Source organism: Corapipo altera, unplaced genomic scaffold (genome assembly GCF_003945725.1).
Source record: "Corapipo altera isolate COAL_440 unplaced genomic scaffold, ASM394572v1 2, whole genome shotgun sequence".
Classification (NCBI taxonomy): Eukaryota; Metazoa; Chordata; class Aves; order Passeriformes; family Pipridae; genus Corapipo; species Corapipo altera.
This window is the reverse complement of record NW_020884890.1, coordinates 12,707,577-12,730,701: the sequence shown is the minus strand read 5'-3', so window position 1 is coordinate 12,730,701 and position 23,125 is coordinate 12,707,577. Positions and strand designations below refer to the sequence as shown.

General features: G+C 43.3%; 2 long non-coding RNA genes across 3 annotated transcripts in view; one reads left to right on the top strand and one right to left on the bottom strand.

Moving 5' to 3' along the window:
* LOC113947913 overlaps positions 1-15,430 on the bottom strand; it is a 57,696-nt gene extending 42,266 nt beyond the window's left edge. Inside the window, exons 1-3 of one of the 2 annotated variants that reach the window (XR_003527920.1) lie at positions 15,076-15,430; positions 11,576-11,694; positions 11,428-11,462 (exon numbers count right to left, since the gene is read on the bottom strand). This is a non-coding gene — a long non-coding RNA (uncharacterized LOC113947913). Of the gene's footprint in view, positions 1-11,427; positions 11,463-11,575; positions 11,695-15,075 lie in introns of those variants that run through there. The other variant, XR_003527919.1, reaches the window with a different exon arrangement.
* LOC113947914 lies at positions 752-21,298 on the top strand. Its single transcript, XR_003527921.1, has 3 exons — positions 752-926; positions 9,894-9,953; positions 21,095-21,298. It is a non-coding gene; the product is annotated as an uncharacterized LOC113947914 (long non-coding RNA).
* Positions 21,299-23,125: the final 1,827 nt, after the last annotated feature.

Here is a 23,125-nt window from a genome sequence, read left to right as displayed (position 1 = left end):
ATGGCAAGTTGAATATGAGTCAGCAGTGCCCTGGCAGCTGGGACGACCAACCGTGTCCGAGGGGGCATCAGGCAAATCATCTCTGGCTGGTTGAGGGAGGGGATTGTCCCACTCCGTTCTGCACTGGGGTGGCCTCACCTTGAATATTGTGTGAAGTTTTGGGCACCATAATATAAGAAAGTTATTAAGCTCTTAGAGAGAGCATCCAAAGGAGGGCAAGGAATATGGTGAAGGGCCTTGAGGGGAAGCTGTATGAGAAGCGGCTGAGGGCACTTGGTCTGTTCAGCCTGGAGAAGAGGAGATTAAGGGGAGACCTCATTGCAGTCTACAGCTTCCTTGTGAGGGGAAGAGGAGGAGCGGGCACTGATCTCTTCTCTGAGGTGACCAGTGACAGGACCTGAGGGAATGGCCTGAAGTTGTGTCAGAGGAGGTTTAGGTTAGTTATTACAAAAAGGTTCTTCACCCAGAGGGTGGTTGGGTACTGGAACAGGTTCCCCAGGGAAGTGGTCACAGCACCAAGCCTGAGAGAGTTCAAGAAGCATTTGGACAATACTCGCAGGCACATGGTGTGACACTTGGGGATGGTCCTGTGCAGGGCCAGGAGCTGGACTTGATGATGCTTTTGAGTCCCTTCCAACTTGGCATATTTTGTGATTCTGTGAACCTGGCTCTGTGGACCTCCAGGAAGTGATCAAAGATCTACCTTTAAGAAAAACACCATAAATATTAAGTTGCTTATGAGGGAGAAAGCACTTTAACCTTGGTTGAAGTCATTGAAGTCCAATGACTGTTACACTCATAATAAAAAAATGCATCTTATTTTTGTCTGAATTTGCTTACTTTCAGCTTCCTCTCATTGCTTTTCTATTCAACTGCTAGAATGAAAAGCATTCTGCCATCAAGTATCTGTCGTCATGCAGGCAAAGGTAAGCAGTGACCAGCCATCCTCTCAGCCAGAGGCCTTGGAGACCTTCTCATTGGTCTGCCACTTCTGTTTGTAGGATCTGTGACTTCAAATTAGACATATGTTGAAGCACATGTTGTTAGTGTGCACCCAGCTAAACCACTGATCCTCCTATGACCTGATATCAAACATTCTCTGTTATTATCTGCAGATGTCATCAGCAATGAGTGCTCTTTCCGTAGCATCAATAACATGTTCAGTAGAAATACAGCTTGTTATCTGTGCTTGTGGATTAATTCCCAGCACTTACTGAAGACAAATCTAATGCTGTTTAGGCAGATCAGAACCAAGAAAATGGACCTTACATACAGTACAGAGGATTTTGTCTGGGAAGCAGTGAACCCAGAAAGGACATGAGACCAGGAAGCTAGTTGAACACCAGGTCCTTGGGGTGCCATGACCTTTGCTGAGCCAACTGATCTCTCTTTAATGAGGAGAAAGGGGAGATCTTGCCCATCCTGGAAGTAGAAATCTGTCAGGTCTAAGCCTGAAACCCTGCTTTCTGAACAGCTTTTCTGCAGGAACAACTCCTCCACGCACAGATCATAGACCAGCCTGGGGAAAAGGATGTGCCCAGTGAGGTCTCCCCTGGCTTCTGAGGCTGGACACTCCATTCCAGATGGGAAGTAGAGTCATCCAAGTTGCTGAAATGTCTCTCCTGCACCTTGCAGCATGCGAGGAGGCTGGCAGGAATGGCAAGCAGATCAAGAGGGAGGGGGGGATGTGTCAGTGCAGCGTGACAGGAGTAGAAATTACATCGCATCACACTTTGATGCCTCCACTAATAACCTCTCAGAAATAGTTTCACAGATTTCCTTTCCAGCACTCACACAACTAGATTAGATTTTGCTTACAATCTGACCCAGGCTTCACCAAAACCTAAGACTCTGAGCAGGATACACTGGAAGTTTGTTAGTGTGAGTTCCACTTCAGCAAAGCTGAATGTTGCATAAAGCGGCTTTTTTTTGACCAGCATTGAATCTGAATGAACTCCTCTTTTGACTCAGCTTTCATTCCCTGGAAACTAAGACCTTACATCCCTGTTTTTTAAAGGGACTTAGTTCCCATCTCACTGAAAGTAAAATCAGAGCTGATTAATTCTGCTGACTTGGGTGCTGTGCTGTGAACAGGAGATGTCTTTTAATGTAGTTCAAACTTCTTTTAAAAGTGTATCTAAGGAATAAAAGTAAATGATGAAGTTGTTCTTATGCATTCTTAGTGTTGCCAGGGAAACCATTTCCTGTCTGTATTTATCCCAATTCATCTCTGTTTTTTCAGGGAGGGGAGGTAAACCTTCTAAAATAAACAGACAATACTCTGAAATGAAGGTACTTACTAATGAGACAGGGTATCCCCAAGATACACTACATGGGATCTGGTACTTTTCCAGTCAAGATCACTAGTTGAAATACATCCAAAATTAAGAACTTCTGAAAAAAAAATTGATATAATGAAGGGACAGTCTGTATTGCTCATGGTCTGTGTCTAGTCCATCTTAGACAGGTCTGCATTGGGGGGAAAAAAAGCATTAATAAGTATATCTGTGTGCAGCTGGCCCTTGAAGTCTATTCCCACCTAAAGCTGACTTCTCCAGACCAGACTTGACACACAGCTGGAAAGCATTGCAGAGACTTCGCAACCCTGTGAGTAAGGACAGGTATTCATAGTGGGCCCTCAGAAGCACTTGTTCTCATGGAGCACATTGTAGAGGATCTGAACCTCATACAGGACCCACAATACAACTGCCTGCTATGAACTGACATAATGTGGCCAGGATCCTTGTTCCTCAGGAGTGAACTGAATATACCCTTAGGAAAACAACAGAGATGGAAAGAAGTGTGTGCAGCTGCCATTCACAGAATCACAGAATCAAAGAATCAAAGAATCACTGAATCACTGAATCACTGAATCACAGAATAGGTAAGGATGGAAGTGACCACAGTGGGTAATCTGGGCCCACCTCCCTGTTCAAGCAGGGTCAGCCTAGAGCACATTGCATAGAATTGCATCCAGATGGTTCTTGAGTACCTCCAGTGAGGGAGACTCCACAACTTCTATGAGCAACCTGTTCCAGTGCACAGTCAGTTCCAGTAAAGAAGTTCTGCATACTCAGGCAGAACTTCCTGTGCATCAGTTGCTCTTTCTCATCTACCACTGAGAAGAGCCTGAGTCGATCCTCTTGGCACCCTCCCTTCAGATACTTATAGGCATTGATAAGGTCATAATCTCTTCTTAAAGGCGCCCAGTTCCCTCAGCCTTTCCTCATAAAAGAGATGCTCCAGTCCCTTAATCATCTTTGTTGCCCTCTGCTGGACCCACTCCAGGATCTCCATGTCTCTCTTGTACTGAGGAGCCCAGAGCTGAACTTCAGACAGTTCTCAATCCACCTCACTGTCCACTCATCCAGTCTGCACCTCCTGGGTTCACCTATGAGGATATCATGTCATCAGCTTGGTGGGATTGACTGCACTAGAGAAAGGATGTCCATCTCCTTCCCTCTTACCAAGAAGGAGTCCAATACTGAAGGGGGATTGTTAGACCCATGTTTATGCCATTAACCTAGAGCTCAGTTTCTCACTTTTCATGTCCTTTATGACCTCACCCCATGAGCAGTTGGTAGTAGCACTTATCTGTCTCACAGAGGATTAAAAACATAAAAGACTAAGACGAGGAAATACCATCTTCTTGAGGACTGAAAAGCACTTCCAGTGGCATATTGCCCCATGCTATCAAAAATGACAGCACTGTAATTACCCTCCCAACAGACAACACGTCTCCCCAAGAAACAATATATCACTCCACTTGCACTTCACAAATCCCTGGCAGCAAGAAACACTCTTGAATGGAATCCCCCTTTGTGGTGACATGGAGATCCACCTTGCTCTGAATACCCCTGGGGCACTCACTTGGTGATTTGAACACAAGCTCCATGCAGACTTGGTGAGTTGGTGTCTGACATGTAGTACATCACCAGTACAACAAGAAAGCACAAGCATGAGGATCAGGATGCTGCTGCACACTTGTCACATGTGTGACAAGTCCTCCCTTTAGGACCACCATGGGGCAATGCTGGAAGCCAAAACCCATGGTGATGGGGCCAGCAGGAGGAAAAGCAGGGTGGAGAAAAAGGTAATCACACTTGCCCTCTTTGTTTCCATTCAGGCATTCATATCTCTCTGCTGTGTTTTCCATTTTGCTGGCTTAAACATTCCTCATCATGTTAGAACAAGAGTTTAGTGGGAAAATGCTCATTGAGAAGATTACATGCAAATCCATTAAAATTGGAGCATATTGGTAGAGACCAATGTTGTGGATCCTTGTGGATGTTTTTTGCCTGTAGCTTTTCAAACAGAGTGACGGTTAGGCTGAAGCCCTAGCCCTGTGAAAGCCAGAGACTTCTGCTCTTCTAGTGACTCCAGTGGGTTGGGGATGCAGCTTCTCAAGTTTGGTGCCTGAGGGTTTCTGCTGACGTGTGAAGGATATGACTGGTGTGGCAGGCACTGTGCCTGGCAGCTGAGTTTTGCAGGACTCCAGGACAGGAAATGACAAGGGGAGCGTGTGTGATGATGGTCTGGGGAGGAACTGGGCCCTCACATGAGCACCCAGAACATCCTGCCATTTCTTCTTCTTTCATAAAAGCGTGACCCAGTATGCAACCAGATCCCTTCTGGGAAGACAACTGAAGCAGTGTTCTGAAAGACTGGCTCTCAAGCTTCACAGAATTCTGCAGGAGCCTTTTCTGTTTCTGAGAGGGTTTACTTCCTTTGTCTCAATTGTCAGCAAATTTAAGACTACATCTCATTAAGTTTAAAGAAGAGTGGCGATAAGGAATTTAAATGATCAGGTATTAAACCAACCTAAATGAAGGAGATAAAAGAGCCTTATGGAGACAGGTTATCCACCTGTGGATGTCACAGGCTGGGTTAAATTAGGCAGCCTCACCACACCCCTGAATTTGAGATAGCTCGGAGAGATAGCTAAGCACATATTTAAACCCAAAACAGAAGCAAACATATGAAGCTGCTCTAAATGCTGGGCAGAGAAGATAGGCCAAGGGTGGAGTTACCTACAAATTTTCTTGGAGGGTGAAAGAGTCCACTCCCATGCCCTTGGCTGGTGATGATTGTCCCTGGGGCATCAGCCTCAAACTTGGCACGGGAAATGAGCTGCCAGCGGCAGGGGTGGCAGGGGACTCTCTGGTACTGGCTTCCTGTGAAAGGGAACATGTAGGGCGTTGAATCCTGCACATCACCTTGAGCATGGGCTTGCATAAGGGGAAGGAGCAGGAGGACAAGACATGGAAGCAGACCTGTTGGATTCAGCTCAGAAAATGCAACAGCTTGTATAGCTGTGCTGGCTCAGAGTGACAAAAAAAATCATGCTTCCCAGCCCATGGAGCCACTTGGCTCAAAACAGGATAAGAACTCAGCAAGTCCATCAACAGAGATCCTTTTTATCTTACATTGAAGGAGATCAACCTTCAAAACCAGTGACCACTACACAGCTTTTGGAGCCCTGAGCTACACTGCCACCATACCACCTTTGCCTAACGCCCATTACTTAAGGGCAGACCAGGAATATGCATCTCCTGAAATGTGGGTTACATCTCTATCTTATGTCCTGAGATGTAAGCAGGGAGTGAGGCACAGAGGTGTGCCAGCCTAGGCTGCTTCAGCACCTTGCTGGAGACCAGGGAATTGCCTCCACGGATGCCCAAGGGCTCAAGGCCAGACTGGGATCCTGGACCCGATCCAGCATCAAGTCAACACAGGTAGAGAGTAGCAGGGCTCCTGGGGTTGAGTGAAAGGCAGTAAAAATGAGGCAGGAGGAGGGCTGGGGACTGGGCAAGGAGCTGCACCCAGGCATGTTCCAAACATTGCCAGACAGAAAAAAAGCTGAGAATCATTATGTGGGCAATCCCTGGAGAGGAAGCCTGACACATCCTGAACCCTCAATGTTGTCTTAGGCAAAGACAAGCATCTTCTCATAAGTAAACACAATTGACCTAACTTTATCATACTTTACAGGTCCTACCTACAACCACCTGCACAATGCTCAAGGCTTGTAGCTATTTAGATAGCTGTTTGTAAAGCTACATATGATCCAGTTATAGAATTATTTTGGTACCAAGCACTTATACTAAGGAACTCATTACAGCAGAAGCATTTGAGTATATAATATTGAACTATTAAAAGGGCTTTTGTTTTGTGGTATTTAAAGTGGTTCTTAAATCAAGACCTAGTCTATCTCTTGACAGTATTAGCACTGCTACTTTCTGCTGTTCGGTCAAGGGAAGGATGAAGTATCATTACGGCTTCTTGCCAACATGCAGTATGATGCAGTTAATTAAAGAAACATAAAGTTCACATGCGATGCTAAAGATCACCTCTGTGCCTCTGAATGCACACTGGCATTAAATCAGTTGGATAATTATGGGACAATTTTGTTCGCCTTTTTAAGCTGAGGTTTATACAGTCCGTTATAGGACGGAAATGTCATTTTACAATTTAGCTGAAAGTGATGTCAGACTGTATGGTCTATAATTTAGGCCAGATATTCAATAATATTTTCATTTGATGACTCTGAAATATGAACTTGAATGGTAAGCCTTCTGAGCCCTCTTAAGCATAGGTTGCTTAAATAGCCAGAGATGCCAGAAGAGAGGCTCACAGTCTTGCTGCCCCTTAGCTGCCCCTTCGCTGCCCTGTGAACCTCCTCTAGCTGGCAAAACATCTCTCTGTGGGGACATTTGCTGTGTTTCACAGGTCCTCATGACAACCTCAACCAGGCAAGACAGGAAGCCTGAGAATTGGTGTGTCTCCTGCTCACATCCGTGTTGCAGAGGAAAAACCATTCAGGAAAACTGTGGCATTTAGAGCAAAGGCACTATATTAGTTAGCCCTGGTAAACATGCATCTGCAAAGAGACAAGCAACTATATCCAGAGCATCAGTGTTTCATTACAAAATATTGCAAGAAGCAAAAGAAAATATTTATGTTGCTTCAGTACTGCAACTGAATAATAAAGACAACAAAACTCTTTAGATTTTATATTTACCAAGTTGTGCTTAATATCAGCGCAAAAGAGAGGAAGTAATTATTCTTTAAAGAATAAAGATACATAAACTATGTGCCAGTTAAAAAATTTCAGGAGACTGTATACCACTCACCCTCAAACTCCATAGCCTCTGCTTACCAGCATCCAGAACAGAACTGGCCCATCCTCCGAGGCAGGAAGAGCATTTCTAGGCCCATGCTCCAGCCTCAATGCTGTCATTGGGTCTTTGCCAGGTTGAGAGCCCAGATCCCAGCAGGGTTAACCATTTCAGTCTTCGGTGCCCATTTCCCTGCCCTGCCAGCTTTGTACATCCCAACTCTCCAGTCTCTCAGACTGTAAATCCCAGAAAGTGAGCAAAACTCTGCAGTGATGAGATACTTGCAGAGGGTCAGGGCAACAAGAAAAACCAAAACCTGAGCAAGCCAGGCCATGACTGGCTGTCGGATGCTGTGTCAGAGCAGGAATGACTGAAAATGGGAGTGTTTCCAAAAAGGGCATGGGCCACATCATTCATCCCTGGCAGAGTTATGCAGCTGTTACTTAAGCCAGTCCTTGTCATGCCATAGTTCCCTCATAGTATCAGGAACTACACGGACATTTGTCAAACAGGATGACATCTAAAGATAGCATTGAACCTAAGGGAAAGGAATTTAAAAGAAAACAAATCACCATGGTTCCAAAGTAGGGTGAGAAAAGTTTTCACTGTGTGTGAAAACATGACTTGGGTGACCTTTGCTGAGATGGACTCCTGAGATGGCAGTAAACTGTGCAGAGCCAGTGAAAGGAAAACAAGGGAGTTCGAGAAACGAGTCAAGATACTTTAATGTTCAAGGCGGTACAGTACAGCTGCTGCAAGTCTGCTCCCTCTGAGGAGCCCAAGGGCTTGGCCTGGGGGTTCAGTGATTTGTAGCCACAGCAGCTGGAGCCTATATGCTGCTGCAGCACTGCCAGCAAAGGTGAACAAGCCAAAACCTCCCCAGCACAGCCAAGTACCTCTACCAACTCATCCAAACACCATGGCAAAGCCACAGACCAGAGCTGTGATCCAGCAACATGTTGAAGCCAGCATTAGGGTGCCTAGTGCCAAGCCAAATGCCACATGTTGCAAAGCTTTGATAAATCAGCTTTTGCTACTCATGCTTGTTTAAAACCATTGGTGGGTTAGCCTTGTACAAGAGTGCTGGGTGCTTGATGAGGCGCTGATTGCTCTTGCTGATCTGCCCTCTCTGCTGCATCACATCCTCCCAAGAGCGGTGTAAAGGTAGCACAAAGTCAGTGGCTAATCTGATAGCGGTCACCTGCCTGCTCTTGCCCAGCGCCCCTGGAATTGCAGCGTGGGTTTATAAAAGCCCTTAGGGCTTCCTGTGTCTTGGTCTGAGAAGCTGGCAAAGGACACAACCTGCTTACCTGTGCACCTGGCCAGTGATGAGGGAACACTTGAGTAAATTGCCACCCCTCCACGCCCCTTGAAACAGCAGCTGAGGTACCACCTCAACTCTTGTCAAATCCCATGCATGGGCCAGTCTCTACAGAATAGTGCTGAGCCCTTTGCTACAGCTCCACAGCAGCTTCTCACTCAACCTCTGGCTGGCAAAACACATAACGACAGGAGCAGATCATGCCTTTCAGCTGCTCTGTTTCTTCCTGCTGCCTCTCATGCCACAGAGCTGTTCTGGTTTGTGCCTTCTTTGGCCTTTTGGTGATGCCAGGTCTGACCTGGAGGAGAGTTCCCGCTGTACAGCTCAGCCTGAGAAGAGTTGTAAATTTCGCTACAACCCACTGAGCATCACAGCTACCACTAGGCAAACAGTGAACACATAAAGACTTCTGATGCAAGCTGGCTGTGCTATCAGAGTAGTAAAAGCATAAAACATCCATTTGTCTACCCAGGCAATCCAAAGGAAGTTCTTGGTCTTCTCTTTCCTGTCTCTTGCATCTATTTCAAACCTCACAAACGCTCAGGTACCTAGGTATCCACCTTTCTCCACCATGTGAAATGCTGAGACCCAAACTAGGATATTGATGTGGAAACTACTGGTACTATATGTTCCTGAAACTCTTCTCAGAAATGTGTCCAAGAAAGTCCTGCTTTGGTGACTTCAAAGAGAAAGTCTGTACAAATTATCTAACTCCAAATTTTTTTATTTGATATTTTTGGGAGGTGTGGCTTTCTCTGCCCAGGCAAGCTATGGCAGGATGGAGTTTCTGACAGTGTTTGCAATACTCTGAAAGGCACAAATTTACATGAAAGCATCACTTACATTCTGAGTTTGGAGTTGTGTCACATAACCAAACCACGATGAACTGATGAAAGTTTATTCTGATGATGTAATCCCAACTGTGCTAGGTAACACTGAAGGCTGGCAATGCCATGAACACACAGATTTTGCAATCCTCTTTTTTCTAGCTTACTCATGCACTTTAAGTCAAATGCAGCTGAAATGGCCCTTTTATTTTGAGTCCATCTTTGTGTTTCTGACTGGTCTCTATCCTCTTACTACTAAGCAATAGTATGTTCTGAAAGTTTTGGTTTTACTATACTCAGGTAACAGATACAAGAACAGGATCAACACACAGCAGTGTGATAAAATTACTATATGGCATAACAAACTTTACAACTGTCCCTTGCACTCCAGCCAGCGGTGGTGAAAGAAGATAGTAAAGGTGCTTTAGCCCTGTGAAAAGTACCTCTGTTAACACCAATCAGTGCTGTGGCTTCTCCAGTGTCCCACATCCTTTTTCCCAAATGAAAATCAGCATTTCAGCTATGTAGTCATTAACTCTTTTTTTTTTTTTAAATCAACAGTTCAAAGTATCCAATTAAAATTCCTTTCAGCTTTCACTTCCCACTCTTCTGACATCATCTTTTCAGTATCTCTCCAGCTATCACAGAGTCCAGCCAGATAGGAAGACTGAACAAATGCAGAAGTAGGTAATGAACTTTCCCTGAATTTCTTCATCTGTTCCAATAAGTTAGCCAGTAAAATGCAATGGGAACAGACATCGCTATGTTTTATTTGCTACAGGTCTTCAAGACATGAGTTAAAACTGCAAATGGTTATACTGTATAGCAGAACTAAATGCATGACCGAGGTTACAGATTTTATAATTTACATCGGCCACTGTGTAACCTAAAAAACCTGACCATTTGTTTTCCTGAACCAGTTACATCAGTACATCATAGGGACAGGGTATTTTGCAGTTGGTTTTCTTTCCTTTTTTTTTTAAGCACTATGTCGCAATACAGTTTTTAACATGGAGATTTATCAGAAGTATTTACAGTTGGTTGTGAGTTCAAAGGGGCAAGATAGGAATTCAGATTAACTGGAAATCTAAACAAATGTAAAGAAAAATGAGATCAGATTCCAAAAACCTTCTAGTCTATATTGCAAGCCTAACAAATGATCTTGATTTGCGTTGGTTGTTAAAGAAGTGTAAATTTCATGATAAATTGATGTAACTCTTGGGATGAATAAAATCAATAATGTAATAACATTGAGTTAATATCAAGCTGACATTGATTGAGAATCAGTACATAGAATTCAAGGTCTCTTCCCATGCACAAGGAGATATTAATAAACCAGAGCCAGATTGCCAATTAAACCTTGCTATTTTACAGTAGATGAATAAAATAATGTGTGATGAAGAGAGCAGGCTGAGAGTAAAGCTATTCTGTTGGAAACCAAGTGTTCAGGAAGTCTATGATTCCTAAATGGGAGCATGTGAAGAAAGGCCCTCAAAAGACTTGCAGAAACTGGTGGTTTGTGATGCTTTTCCCCATAGTTATTTCTACACAGGCAAAGGCAGTGGAGGCAGAAGACATTTACTCCAAGAAATGGGGCCTAGTTCACAAATAAGTTTTTTGCAATTTGTCTCCAATTTAGACGTATATTATTGCATTCCCTTAACATATGGTGAAACTGGTTGATGAACGGACCTGCTTCACCTCCTAGCAGACTTGTTCTCTTGGCATGTTCAGTGTCCCTGCTACTTAAATTCTACCTCTGCCATGGGTGGAGAGTCAATACCAGGTGAGCATTAGGCCTTTCCAGATACACTGCTGAGAGCAACTGTGGGCTAATGGGATGAATTTTTCATTGCTAATATGCTAATTTACACTTCAAATCCCAAGTAAGGTTTAGAGAATGATGAGTCATGAGAAAACAAAAACCCCAAATGAGTGTGTACAACAGAATGAGTAAATGAAGACTTGTTTCTTATGTCTTTCTCTTTGTCCCTCTTTCCCTTTCCCCTCTGATATCTGGTAAGACTTCTCTCTCAGTAGAAGCGAATTTGAAGTATTTGCTCTCCCAATTTTATGGAAATTTAGTGTAACTTTGACAACACTGAGGCCTCTACACTTGCCTGGAGTTAGGTATCAGGGTAGAAGTCATTGGGAGGGATGAAGAGAGATGCACATACTTAGGGCATAAACTGTAGTCTAGGTTTAAAAAAATATTCCATTTATTATCATAAATGAAGTGGATTTGGTTTGAAGCTGGGAAGGAGGAATGACTGTAGAAGCTCAAGGTGCTACTGTGTCTTAGCAATTACCTCTTGGACTAGATGTGGGGAGACTTCTGGAGCAACATGACAGTGGGAGTGACTTGCCCACAGGTATGCAGAAGGCCATCACAGAGCCAGACTTCAGGTTTTTCATTTCCACCCTCCACCTTGAAAAAATGCAAACAAAAGTCACTTCTCCTACAGTTTTGAGACTTATACATCAGTGGTATAACTCCTCTGATAAAATATTTAGACATCCGTTCAGACAGATCACATCCTCGCCTTCTAAAGAAAATCTCTTCTGGGTAGAGACCACACCACTGCTGCAATGTGCAAATCCTTTGTGCCTGGGTTTGCAGCACCTTTGGACTCTCCAAAATGGCTATGCAAAGACCCGTGCTGCACACACCACTGGTCATGAATAATTTTTGACTGGTTATCAGATTCTTCTGACTGATGCCTTTGTACGTACACCCTCCTCAGATTTATTGGAACAGAAGATTTCACAGGATGACTATCTGAGCTTGCTTCCACTTGCTCCCCTGCAAGTTAGGTCACCAGCTTCAGCAGAAAGTTGAGATGAATCCTACCTGGTCTCCGGAGTTTCCTGTCCAATACTCATGTCTTCTAATTGCCTGTATATAACTGTAGAGACTGATAAGTAATGAGGGAGGGAAGATCTCCAACAGGAATGCCCTTGAAATAAACTATTCTAACAATATCATGTAGGGATTAAGATAAGCACCTTGTCCTTAACTTTGTGTGAATGAACTGGGGCTATTTATCAGCCCTATAACTCATTCAGCTATTTTCCTCTGAGTAAAACATCAAACTCATTCATTATAGTTGGCTTCGGGGCTCTTGGGAACTATCCTCAAAGCCCTTCATCTTCAGCATGGACAGCTAATCTGGACAAATAATTTCAAACAGTTTAAGAAACAGTTTGACCCCCAAGCTAATAAACCCAAAGGTTAAAGGGAAAGCATGGTGTGTATCTTTAGAGAATACAAATTGAGCTGTTTATTCCTTCCCTCTGGAGCCTGTGCAAGGTTCAAATTCAGTTTATAAGCTTATCACCAAAATTCATTTTATAGAGTACCTTAAACTCCCACTCAGTCCGATCAAAGCTTTTCCAACATAAAGCAGCTGAGCCACAATTGGTTCCCTTGTTCAGTCAGCCAAGTCAATGTTCTTAATCAGTACAAAAACATTAGAAGTCAAATGGTGGTTTTTATTAAAAGTGTTTGATCAGCTTCCAAGGAGGGGGCAGAGGTCTATGGAAAGAAACATTCCTGCCTGCTCCTACAAAATGCATGTGAGTCCTGTAAAGTGCTGGGCTCTGAGAGGACCCTGTGGCTTGCTCACGACTGACCTCATTATCCTGGGAGCAGGGTGCACCCTCTCACCCTTCACTCTAATCCTCCTCCAGCCTGAACTCTTTTGGGTTCCCTACTTCTGAAAACTCATTTATATCAGCTCCTTTCACTGGATAATAATCAAGCCACTGGGGTTTGCCAGGGATCAAAGAATGATTGCTCCAGTTGTCTCAAAATCTATTGCTTCTTTAGATGCTGTTGCTGCTCATTCAGACAAAGCAACAGTTATGCTGAAAGGAAAGTCCACAGAAGCTGTGGGATTTCAGACAGGGCAATGTCTGGGAAGTGATGTACGCAGCACAACTCTCAGGGCTCACTCAGTTGCTTAAGAGAGAGTGGACATACACCCAAGAGCACTGCACAGACATGGCTGGCCCCAAGAGCTGCTTGTTGGTAGCACTCCTACAACTCTTTTCCAGACACAGGCCCATAGGTGACATCCTCTTCTTGGTGGTCATGCCTCATACACCCAGACATGCCCCACAGATCAGCACATCTGGCTGGAAGCCAAGGTCCTCTTTTGAACTTAGTCGATTTTTCCAGCAGTAGGGAAGGAGCTCCCTGAAGCCCAAATCCCTACAAAGTACAGACAGGGGAAAAAAGCTACATTTAGGGTCAGAAAATTAATGTGAACTGATCTATGCAATTAAGTTACAGCAACAAGACAGCGGGACCGTTTTAGATCCATGTGATGGGAAAAAGAAAAAGACCTAATAAATGAAGACATACTTCACATTCATGACATCTTCTCCTTCCTCCAAAAGGCTGTCAACAGAAGCTGGCAATAAGACAAATGTAACCAAGGTGTTTGAGAAGATAGCTCACCAACAAGACCTATTCACACACACAAGTCATCAACAAACGTTTCAGCTGTGAAAACTAACCAAATTTGGCAGGAGGAGCCTTTTTTGCCATTGGGACTATGCTTGAAACTAATCATCAATTGTAGTCATAACCTTTGGTGGACACATCACATTAAATCCCAAGGAGTTTAATCAGTGAAACCATAATCTCTCTTTAGGATAATTTGAGCAGATTATTCTCTCCCAATGAGGCACTCAGAGATAGGAGGGATGTGACCACGAACTGATTGGTGCAGGGATCTGACTGATAGGAAAGAACCTCAAATCAGGAGGTTGGAGTGGCGAGAGAGGAGGCATTTAACAGAAAATTTTCATTCCCATTTAATTGTATTTTGATGGCTTATCCATTTGCAGAGATTTGATCATTTAAAATAACTTCAAATAAAAGACAGAGAAAGTAGTTGACTCATCCTACTAGTCTCTTATGCATATTCTTCCCTCTGGTAACCAGTGACATGACCCAAAGGAATGGCATGAAGCTGTGTCAGGAGAGTTTTAGGTTATTTATTAGGAAAAAGTCCTTCAGCAGAGTGATCAGGCACTGGAACAGGCTCCCCTGGGAAGTATCACAGCACCAAGCCTGACAGAATTCAGGAAGCATTTTGACAATACTCTCAGGCACACAATGTGATTTTTGGGGCTGTCCTCTGCAGGGCCAGGAGCTGGACTTCAATGATCCTCATGGGCTGCTCCCAAATCAGGATATTTTATTCTATGATGCTTGTGGGTCCGTTTCTCACTTATGATATTCTATAATTCTATGATTACCAATTCAGGCAAGTAGAAACATTTCCACAAAGCCAGAACAACATAGCTCTATTCCATTCACAAAATAAAAGCAGGAAAAAGAAAGCAGCTGAAGTTGTGAGTCAGTCCACACTTTTGAAAGTACAAGTGGTTCCATGGGTTCCTAAAGACAGACTTGTGATAAAAGTTTTACACTTGTTTGTTAGAATTTTTATTGATGCCCTAGACATATCCTGTAAGTAATCCCCAACTTCAGGAATTACACAGATCAAGTATTTTTGTCCTGATGTCACTATCTCTTTCATAAATTGAGCACAGTCAAGCTTTTTTTCCAAAGCCCCAGCAAATCAGGTTGGAGTTGAGGAGATGCATACGGAAGCACACAGAGCTGAAGAAACTCTCTTTTTGCCCTGTTAAGTGCCCATCAAGCTTATCATCCTCCTTGTGTATCCTCCTTTCTTATCTCCACACAGTGTCAGACAATTCAGATTTTCCCTCTGCAAGCCTGACAACCTTGCCTGAATCACCAGTCTCACAGCCCTGATCAGGTGTGACCACCCACCTTGGCACTCACAGAGTCCAACACCATCCTGGTGCTGCTGCCCAGCTTCCTCCTGTTTGCTAACAGAGGTATGTTTTTGATCAATTATAACTGCCATGATACTGAATCACTGCCAGGTACAGGATAAGAGTTGAGTCAGGAGACTTCCAGGAAAAGTACATCTTTCTTGTGCTGCTGAACCATCTCTCTCTCTGAAATGCTTGTGGATTAGGGATTTGAAGAATCCATTTGTCATTGTATTCACCAAGCCAGACACATTCTGATCCTGGGTAATGAGATCTCCTCATTCAAATTCCTAGAAGTGAAAAATAAATGTCTTGTTCTTGCAGTTCTTTGTAATATAATCAGTTACATATCTGTGAGTGTAAAATATTGTTCACCTGCATTTTTCACCTGTAGTATACAGTGACAAAAAATGATTATTCAGGGTAGTTGCTGCATTGTCATTGAAGAAGGCAGCTGACAACCTGGTTGAGTTCACACAAAGCATCCCAACAGGACTTACAGATGATCATTGTTGACACACTGTTAACTCTTAGTCACAATATTTACTGCACACTGTGTGAGATAATGACAGGATTGAACCTGCACCTTTGATAACAATAGGGTTTGTCATATATTTCTGAAGGAACAGGATGAGAAGGGTATCATTCTTTGCTCACAAATGTTTCAGCTAAGTGAGAGGAATCATGTAGGACATGGACTGGAATAGTTCAGTGTAAAGCCTTCATCCTTCCCAGCTTGTGCTGGTCACTAGTTGTTGACATGACTAACTAGTGACCTAGATATCAGTAGGATATGAGAAATGTACATGCCGAGTGGAAAAATCTTTGTTTTACTACAGCATTTCTTGTATCTCTTCTAGCAGCCAGTGTTCACTGATTGAAGCAGGGTACCAGACTTAATCAGTTTGGCCTAACACGGCAACCTCCATCTTACTATAAACATAGAAGCTGCATTTCAGCTTCTGCCTACCAGACTGGGTGCAGTGTCCGTGAAAATACCAAACTGTTCCCTACTTACAGCCTCCACAAAACTAAGTCCACGCTTCCCATACTTGCAGCACAGTGCTACAGACTGTCTCCTGCTCTGTGACCCCAGACTTCCAGCGGAGCTGACCAGGCAGTTCTCAACTGGTAAAGTGAGTGGCCTCTGGAAAGGCAGAGTGGTGGAAAGGCAAAAAGACGTTAAGGAGGTGTAGGGGTTGTCTTATGCACCACAGACACAGCTGAAGGATTGCTGCTTATCCATGCTCTGTCATCCGTGAGGCTCAATGTGGTGCCCCTCCCATTCCACATGAAGAATGAGTTCTCTAATGCATGGCAGCCAAAGAAACTTTGGGTGCCTGTATTTAACATGAACAAAGAGTGACAGTGTCACTTTTGATTGCAGGAAGAAACAGCAGCTTTCATGCAAGTCCAAATAATTATGCAAGGAGCGACAGTCATAAGAGCTCTGGTGAAAAAAGGAAAAGGAGGCATAGTCTGAGAATATAAGGCTCAGATCCTAAGAACAGGATCGGGTAGTGTTTATGCAGCTAGGTAGGTAGTTTGAAATGTGATTCAGATGTTTTTATGAGGCAGATTCATATTCACAAACTGAATAAAGATGCCAGATTTCTGTATGGTTCCGTTGTGCTTCAGGGAATTGTCACACCCCTGATGATGTACTAGGAAGTAAGAAGGTGACTTCCCCTGTAGGGGAAGTTCAGCTTGTCATGCAACAGGACCCATATTTTCCCAACCAAAGGCCACACCAGCCACTTTGCCAGGAATGGGAGAGCCACACCCCATCTGCAGAAAATAAAGGGGATTGCAACAAACATCCCTTAAAAAATGTGCAGCTCATAATGGCTGTGGGCTGCAGCAGGCCATTTTCTATCCTTCAATTAGTGATCTTCCAAATGACTCATCAGTGAGCATTGCATCAAAGGACCTGCAATCTGGAAGGGCCATATCTAAGTATTCATTGACAGGACTGGTAGCACCACTTTTTTGAAGATTGCCCAACTTCTCTTTATAAGGTCTCATTTTCTGTTTCCTTACATCTCTGCCAATCCTTATCAGTTCCAGCTCACATGTTCCAAGCTTGGTGCCTGCCAACAGTTCATTACCTGTTTGTTGAGTTTAGGGGGTTGATTTGGTTTGGTTGAGTTTGGGGCAGACATCTTAACTTTCTGTTTAACCAGTTAAGCTGTTTCCTGGAGAGATGTGTCAAAATAAACAAACAAACAAACCCAAGAGAAAAAATGTTGTGTATTTCTTCCTATAAGTGCTCCTTGTGGCAAAGAATTGAAATTTATTAGGCTGATGGTCCTCAGGTCATGAATCTGCCATGAAGTGCCATGCCAAATGGACTCCTGGAGCTAATCAGATTTCAATCAAGAACTCAATGTGTCTCAGCCCACACAGTAGGTGAAGCTTAGTTCTTCCTTACATCAGTTACTCCCAGCTGCACAAATAGCACAAAAGCACTGTCATCTGCCTACAACTCAGAAAGTCCAGTAACGAGGCTGGCCAAAAAGGGCCAAATGAGAGAAAACTGAGGGATTTGAGCAAGCGCTGGAGCAGATGAGAAGGGCTTGGTCACTTCGGGTTTCATGCAGAGAAAAAGCAGGCTGGGGACCAACAGGGACTGGTCAGCCTCAGCCTCTCTAAATTGATCTCTGTATACCACACTGACTATTTGTGCAGCACTAAGACAACATCATCATGAACAGCATTGGACCATCTTAGGAAGAGAGCACTAAACTGAACAGGACACAAGCATCAGCTTGCAGGCAAGAATCTACCACCAGTGTGCAGTTTGTGTCACCAAGTGACCACTCAGTGGTTCACTCATTCCCTGTGATGGTAGAAACTACTTGGACCAAAACCAAGAGTACAACCTGTGAGCCTGTTGTTGCTATCTGCCTCTGTTGTCAGTTTTCTTTTTGTCCAGTGAAATGAGCCCTGCCAATTCATACAAAAAAATTTAGAAGAGGCTCCAACTAATTTCTAGAGGTTAATATGCACCAGTTAAACGTGTGGGAATGATAGCCATGTGGCTGCTTCTTGGACTTGGGATATTGCTAAACCAGAGAGCCATCATCTGTCAATCAATTAGCATTGATAAATTAGAGGGGAGAGGAATGACAGTAAAGGTACTGTAGTCCTGTTTTCTGAACAATAGATCTGAGCATGTGTAAGCACCAAACATTACTGAGCCATGGGCACTGCAACGTAAGGTGCAGGAACAGAGACTCTGAGTGGTGGTAATAGCTCCCAAGAGGAAGAAGAGCTGTACCTCGAAGAAGGAAGAAAGAGCAGTGAGACCAGGCAATTACGTGAAGGTAACAGTAATAAAAGAGTATGGATGACAGAAGTTAGAGGTTAAAGCTAGAGAAAGGGGCAAAGTAAAGCAAGGGAGATATACTTTGAAGGGGGATCGGTGAGAGCCTGTCCACTTCGCACTCTCCTCCTTCAAAGACTGAAACAGGACCAGAGAAGTTAGGACTAGCTCTTCCGACCTCCCAGGCCTGTCCCACTTGCTCCAAGGCATACTAGAGTGTCCTTTCCACTGCCAGGCTGTAATGGAGAAAAAGCAGATATCAGTTCATGAGTCCTATTGGGGTATAGGCTGGTTCCCTCAACTGCATAAGGGTATAATGGGATGTAGCCCAGACAGGTATTTGCAGCACCAGAGGGCACCAGACAGCAAGGAGCAGGTGTTATTTTGGTCCTTGGGGCTACAGAGCTAAGGGGGTAGGACCAGGGGGCTGAGCTGGAAAAGTAGACAGGAAGGACTGTACATCATGAGGGTCAGAGTAGCCATGTCAAGAAGCATACCTATTTTTTTCATGTGTTCTTTGTAACTGACTTGGAGTAGATCTCAAGATAGGTGACTTCTGGGATTTCTCTCTTTGCTCTGTCAAATCAAGAACTATCAAGGCTACAATATAAATTTAACCTGTCCCCTCTATTACCTCTACCTCCACCAAACTGGACATGTCCATACCATTCACACTCCAAACATAGCTTTGCAAAACACTTTGAAGAAGAGGGAACCTCCAGAGCTTTTTCACTTTGTAAGTGTGGTGAAACCTGTGCTGTTGAGTCTGTATGGTCAGCACGCATTTACAGCCCTAGACCCAACACAACACAGGGCAAACCTTTCAGCCATTGTACTGTCTATTGCAGTCCCCTCGGCCTAGTGCTAAAGATAACATCTGTATTCCTCTGCTGTCTGTCACTGAAGCCACTGGTCTCAGTTGTTTTTCTGCCCTCTATTAGCAACCCCAGTGGCAAGAAGGCCCAGAGGCACTCTCTGTGACACAAATCTCTGCACTGATACAATCATTTGAACACTGGAAAAATCAGGCTTCCTTTTTCCTCTGTGTCCTTGTGCTCTGAAATTAGATTTCCTTAGATGTAGGGTAATTAATATGGGTCCTCTCCTCAAAAAAGGCACATCACAGAATCACAGAAAGTCAGGCTACAGACCTAACTCTTCGGCTACGTAACAGAGTATTACCTCCTTCCTACACAGCCTGCTCAGAACCCAGTCTTGGGTCTCCAATGGACTGTTGAAGAGAAGCAGCTGTGGCCAGAGCAGACTCCCATCCTGGGAAATTCTTGAAAGAAAATACCCTACCTGGCATGATGATTTATGGATTTGTTCAGAGCAGGACTTTCAACTGTTGCCCAGCTACACAGACATCTTCCTCTTTCTACCCTACAAATTAGATCCTTTAAATCCCATCCCCTATTTTGCTTCTTTCTCACTAAACTTTTTAGTCAGGTTGCCAAGTTTTCAGCCTTGGGTTTTGTCACGGTAACTGCTCAAAACAATAGAGGCCACCTTTGCAAAGTACATTGCAGGACCTTTCAGCTCAATTAGTTGCCTTAGCTCTGACTGCCCCTCATGTAAACTCACTTTCCTACTGCTCATCTTAAGTTTCACAGCAAGCTGGGCTACCAAGGGTAAAAGGATGTGGTCTACCAATCACACCGGAGATTAGAAACATCTTGTCTGGAATGAAAACAAACACAAATATGAGAATGTGTCTGAATATAAAAAAGTTTTCAGAAAACCTTCATGTGTCATCTTAATCATCTTCCTATTCATGAATGCACTTGAAACCTCTTACAAGGTTATGATAAGGAGTCGCTCATCAGTGCTACAAGAAGACAAAGCATTCCATTTCTTTCTGAGCAGCAAGTTACAACATGAGAGCAAACGCCTTGTGCAGAACACTTTTCACCTCCACATTCCCATCCAGAACTGTATTTACCCTTGATAAATGATGAACCACGTCCTACAGCTGTGCTACATATTTCAGACTAACAAGGGCAGAAGTAAGGTCATAGTGATTCTAGAGCACTGCCTATTGAGACAGAGGGACTCAGGCTTGTGTCATGTGCTCTGTATTTCATGTGGCCCAGCTTTAGACTATTTCCAAAATCCCTTGTTTTCCTGAGGACATGGCAACAGTTTATGTACACTGAAGTTAGAGACATGGCCAGCTTATGCTTTTTTCCCTTCCTCTACCAAAAGTTATCTTCTTCCTTTAAACCCAGTTTAACCATACTTTGGTTCCTGTTTCTCTGCAGGGCCCATACACCAACAAGAGAAGTGAAAGCAGCTATTTCTCTTTCTTTCCACTGCTCTGAGCAGTGCCTGACTGCTTGAAAATGAATAAGAACCATAGACATGTCCAAGAGGCTGAGTGAATCTCTATTTCCAGTTCAAAACAAAAGGGATCTTTGAACTAAACTACTGGTACAAAATTTCTACTCCTCATGTAATAACAGGAGTTTGTTCTGCTACCAGCAATGCGTGGTCAGACTGTGCAGGAGCTGAACAGTAAGGTTGGGATTCATCTCACAGAACATCTGCTGCCTAAAAAACTCAGATGGTCGTCTAGGCCTTCTCAGCACATAACGCAGAAAGACAGACAAAGAAAGTTCATTACACCTCTTTAACATCTATCTTGGAGTGGTACAAATTGTTCCTGAAAGGTGCCTCTTTGTCTCCATAGGATGTGAAGACCGGTGTGAGCTACATGCTGAGCTATCAGGTGTCTGGACTTAGGTGAGAGGCATTCAAATCATCTTAACAGCTATGTTTATCTGGGTCTTTTGCCCATCTGTGCATTTGTATCTAGGATCTCAGGATGCTGTCAAATCCAAGGCTGATAGTGGTGTCTCTAGTGATCGCATGTCTCTATTGCTTTCTGGCTGGTTTTGGTCTCAGACGGTTACTTTCCTTCAACCAGGAATATGCTTTTAGTATTCCAAAGATGGTGGAGGAAAAAAGGTGAGGTTATCTCTCCCCTGCTCTTAATGGTGTCTGAAAAATGCTCAAAAGCTGCCCTTAAATAGTAGCTCTCTGAGCAATGTAACTGGTGACTCCTGATTTCCTATGGATTTCTGTTTACAGTTAAATTCTCTGGTGCTTAATAATACATAAATGCCAGTTATAGCTTCTCTGGCACTTGAAGAAGCCATAATGATTCACTCCCACATAGAGTGTCTGGTGTCAGCCATGAGTTCTGCCTGGGAATTTCCTTCAGTGAAGGCATAAGTAAGTCTCTTCTAGAAAAGCCAGCTACTTTCCTGATTGGAATTGAATTCAAAAACCTGTGTGGAATGGCAGAAACACAAAGTTAGTCTTCTAGCAAGCAGCAAGCTTCTCAAAAACTCAAAACCAATCGATTTGTACTGTAAACAAGTAAACGAAGAATGGAAATACTTTTTAATCTGCATTTCAATGAAAGGTTTACTTCACCTCTGCCCCTTTTTCCTGTTACATCACATCTTTGAAGGGACAAGCCTGGCAGATCGTAAGAAGAGAGTAGTTGGTTTTGTTATTATTTAGATATAGAGCACCTTAAGGTATGCTAGTAACTGCTGAGTCAGGTGGAGATGCTTCCTGATGGAAAACTGTGCCTCACTTAAAAAAAAAAAAAAAAAAAGAAAAAAGAGGAGGTATTTGGAAAGATAAAGGGCAATTCAGTCCTTTGAATGCTCATATCATAAAACTGAATACGAAATAATTACCATAAATGAGGCAACAAGTTCCTACACCCTCTGCAACCTTGATGACATCCTTCTGTGTCATCAAAATAAAAGTTACTTGCAGAAAACACAACACTTACTACCTTATCTCAGTCACCTGAGCTCACATATACAAAAGGAGAAGACCAAAGTCTTCTAAATCAGCTCTCTCTGCAAAGAAATTAACTGCAAAGATTTTAACTCTACTTCTTTCTCCAAAACTACTGGCACTAGGACAGGCATGTGATTTTATCCCTAAACAGGGTGTTCCTTAGGCTCTTTGCCAATTTAATTGGCTTATTCATATCCTTCCCTTCCAGATTACCTCAGGGTGATTTACATGTTGGAGGCCTATAAACACTGATGAATCAGTATATAAAACCCAAAAACATTGTTCAGTGTCTGACAGGGTCCTCACTGGCTTTTGCCCCCACATTAATTGTTCTTACTGGAACAACCTAACATACAATCAGCCTCTGACATCATCCTAATGATACATAGAAAAAAAGAGCTCTAAAACACAATGGGACTAATGTAATTTGTTTTTTACCAGTGTTTCCAGGTACTCTGTAATAGCAAGCAACAGGCAAAGTTTTCAAATGGGAAGATATATATGCTCTCAGCCTAGCTTCTTCAGTTTACTGGCCATTTTGAAGATTGTCTCCTGATTTTCCACCAATAAACGACTCAGACTGAGCTCTAAAGAAATGCAAATACAAAGACATTTTAATTTCCTCTGTCTGAGAAACATAACTTTTCTTATAGCAGTTCAACAGCTACTCTAATATGGTTTTACTTAGAAAGAGCTGGTGGACTTCCAGTGAATTCAAAACAATTTCCTTCACATGCTGAACCTGAACTATCCCTCTAGGAAATTCTTTGCAAGCCAATTAAGGTCAACTTTGCCTCCACCAAATACAGAAACAAGCAAAGATTTGTATTCATGAAAAAAGAAAGTGCTGAAAGAGGTTCATTTTACCTTTTTTGTTGACTAAAGCCTTGGACTTGTATGT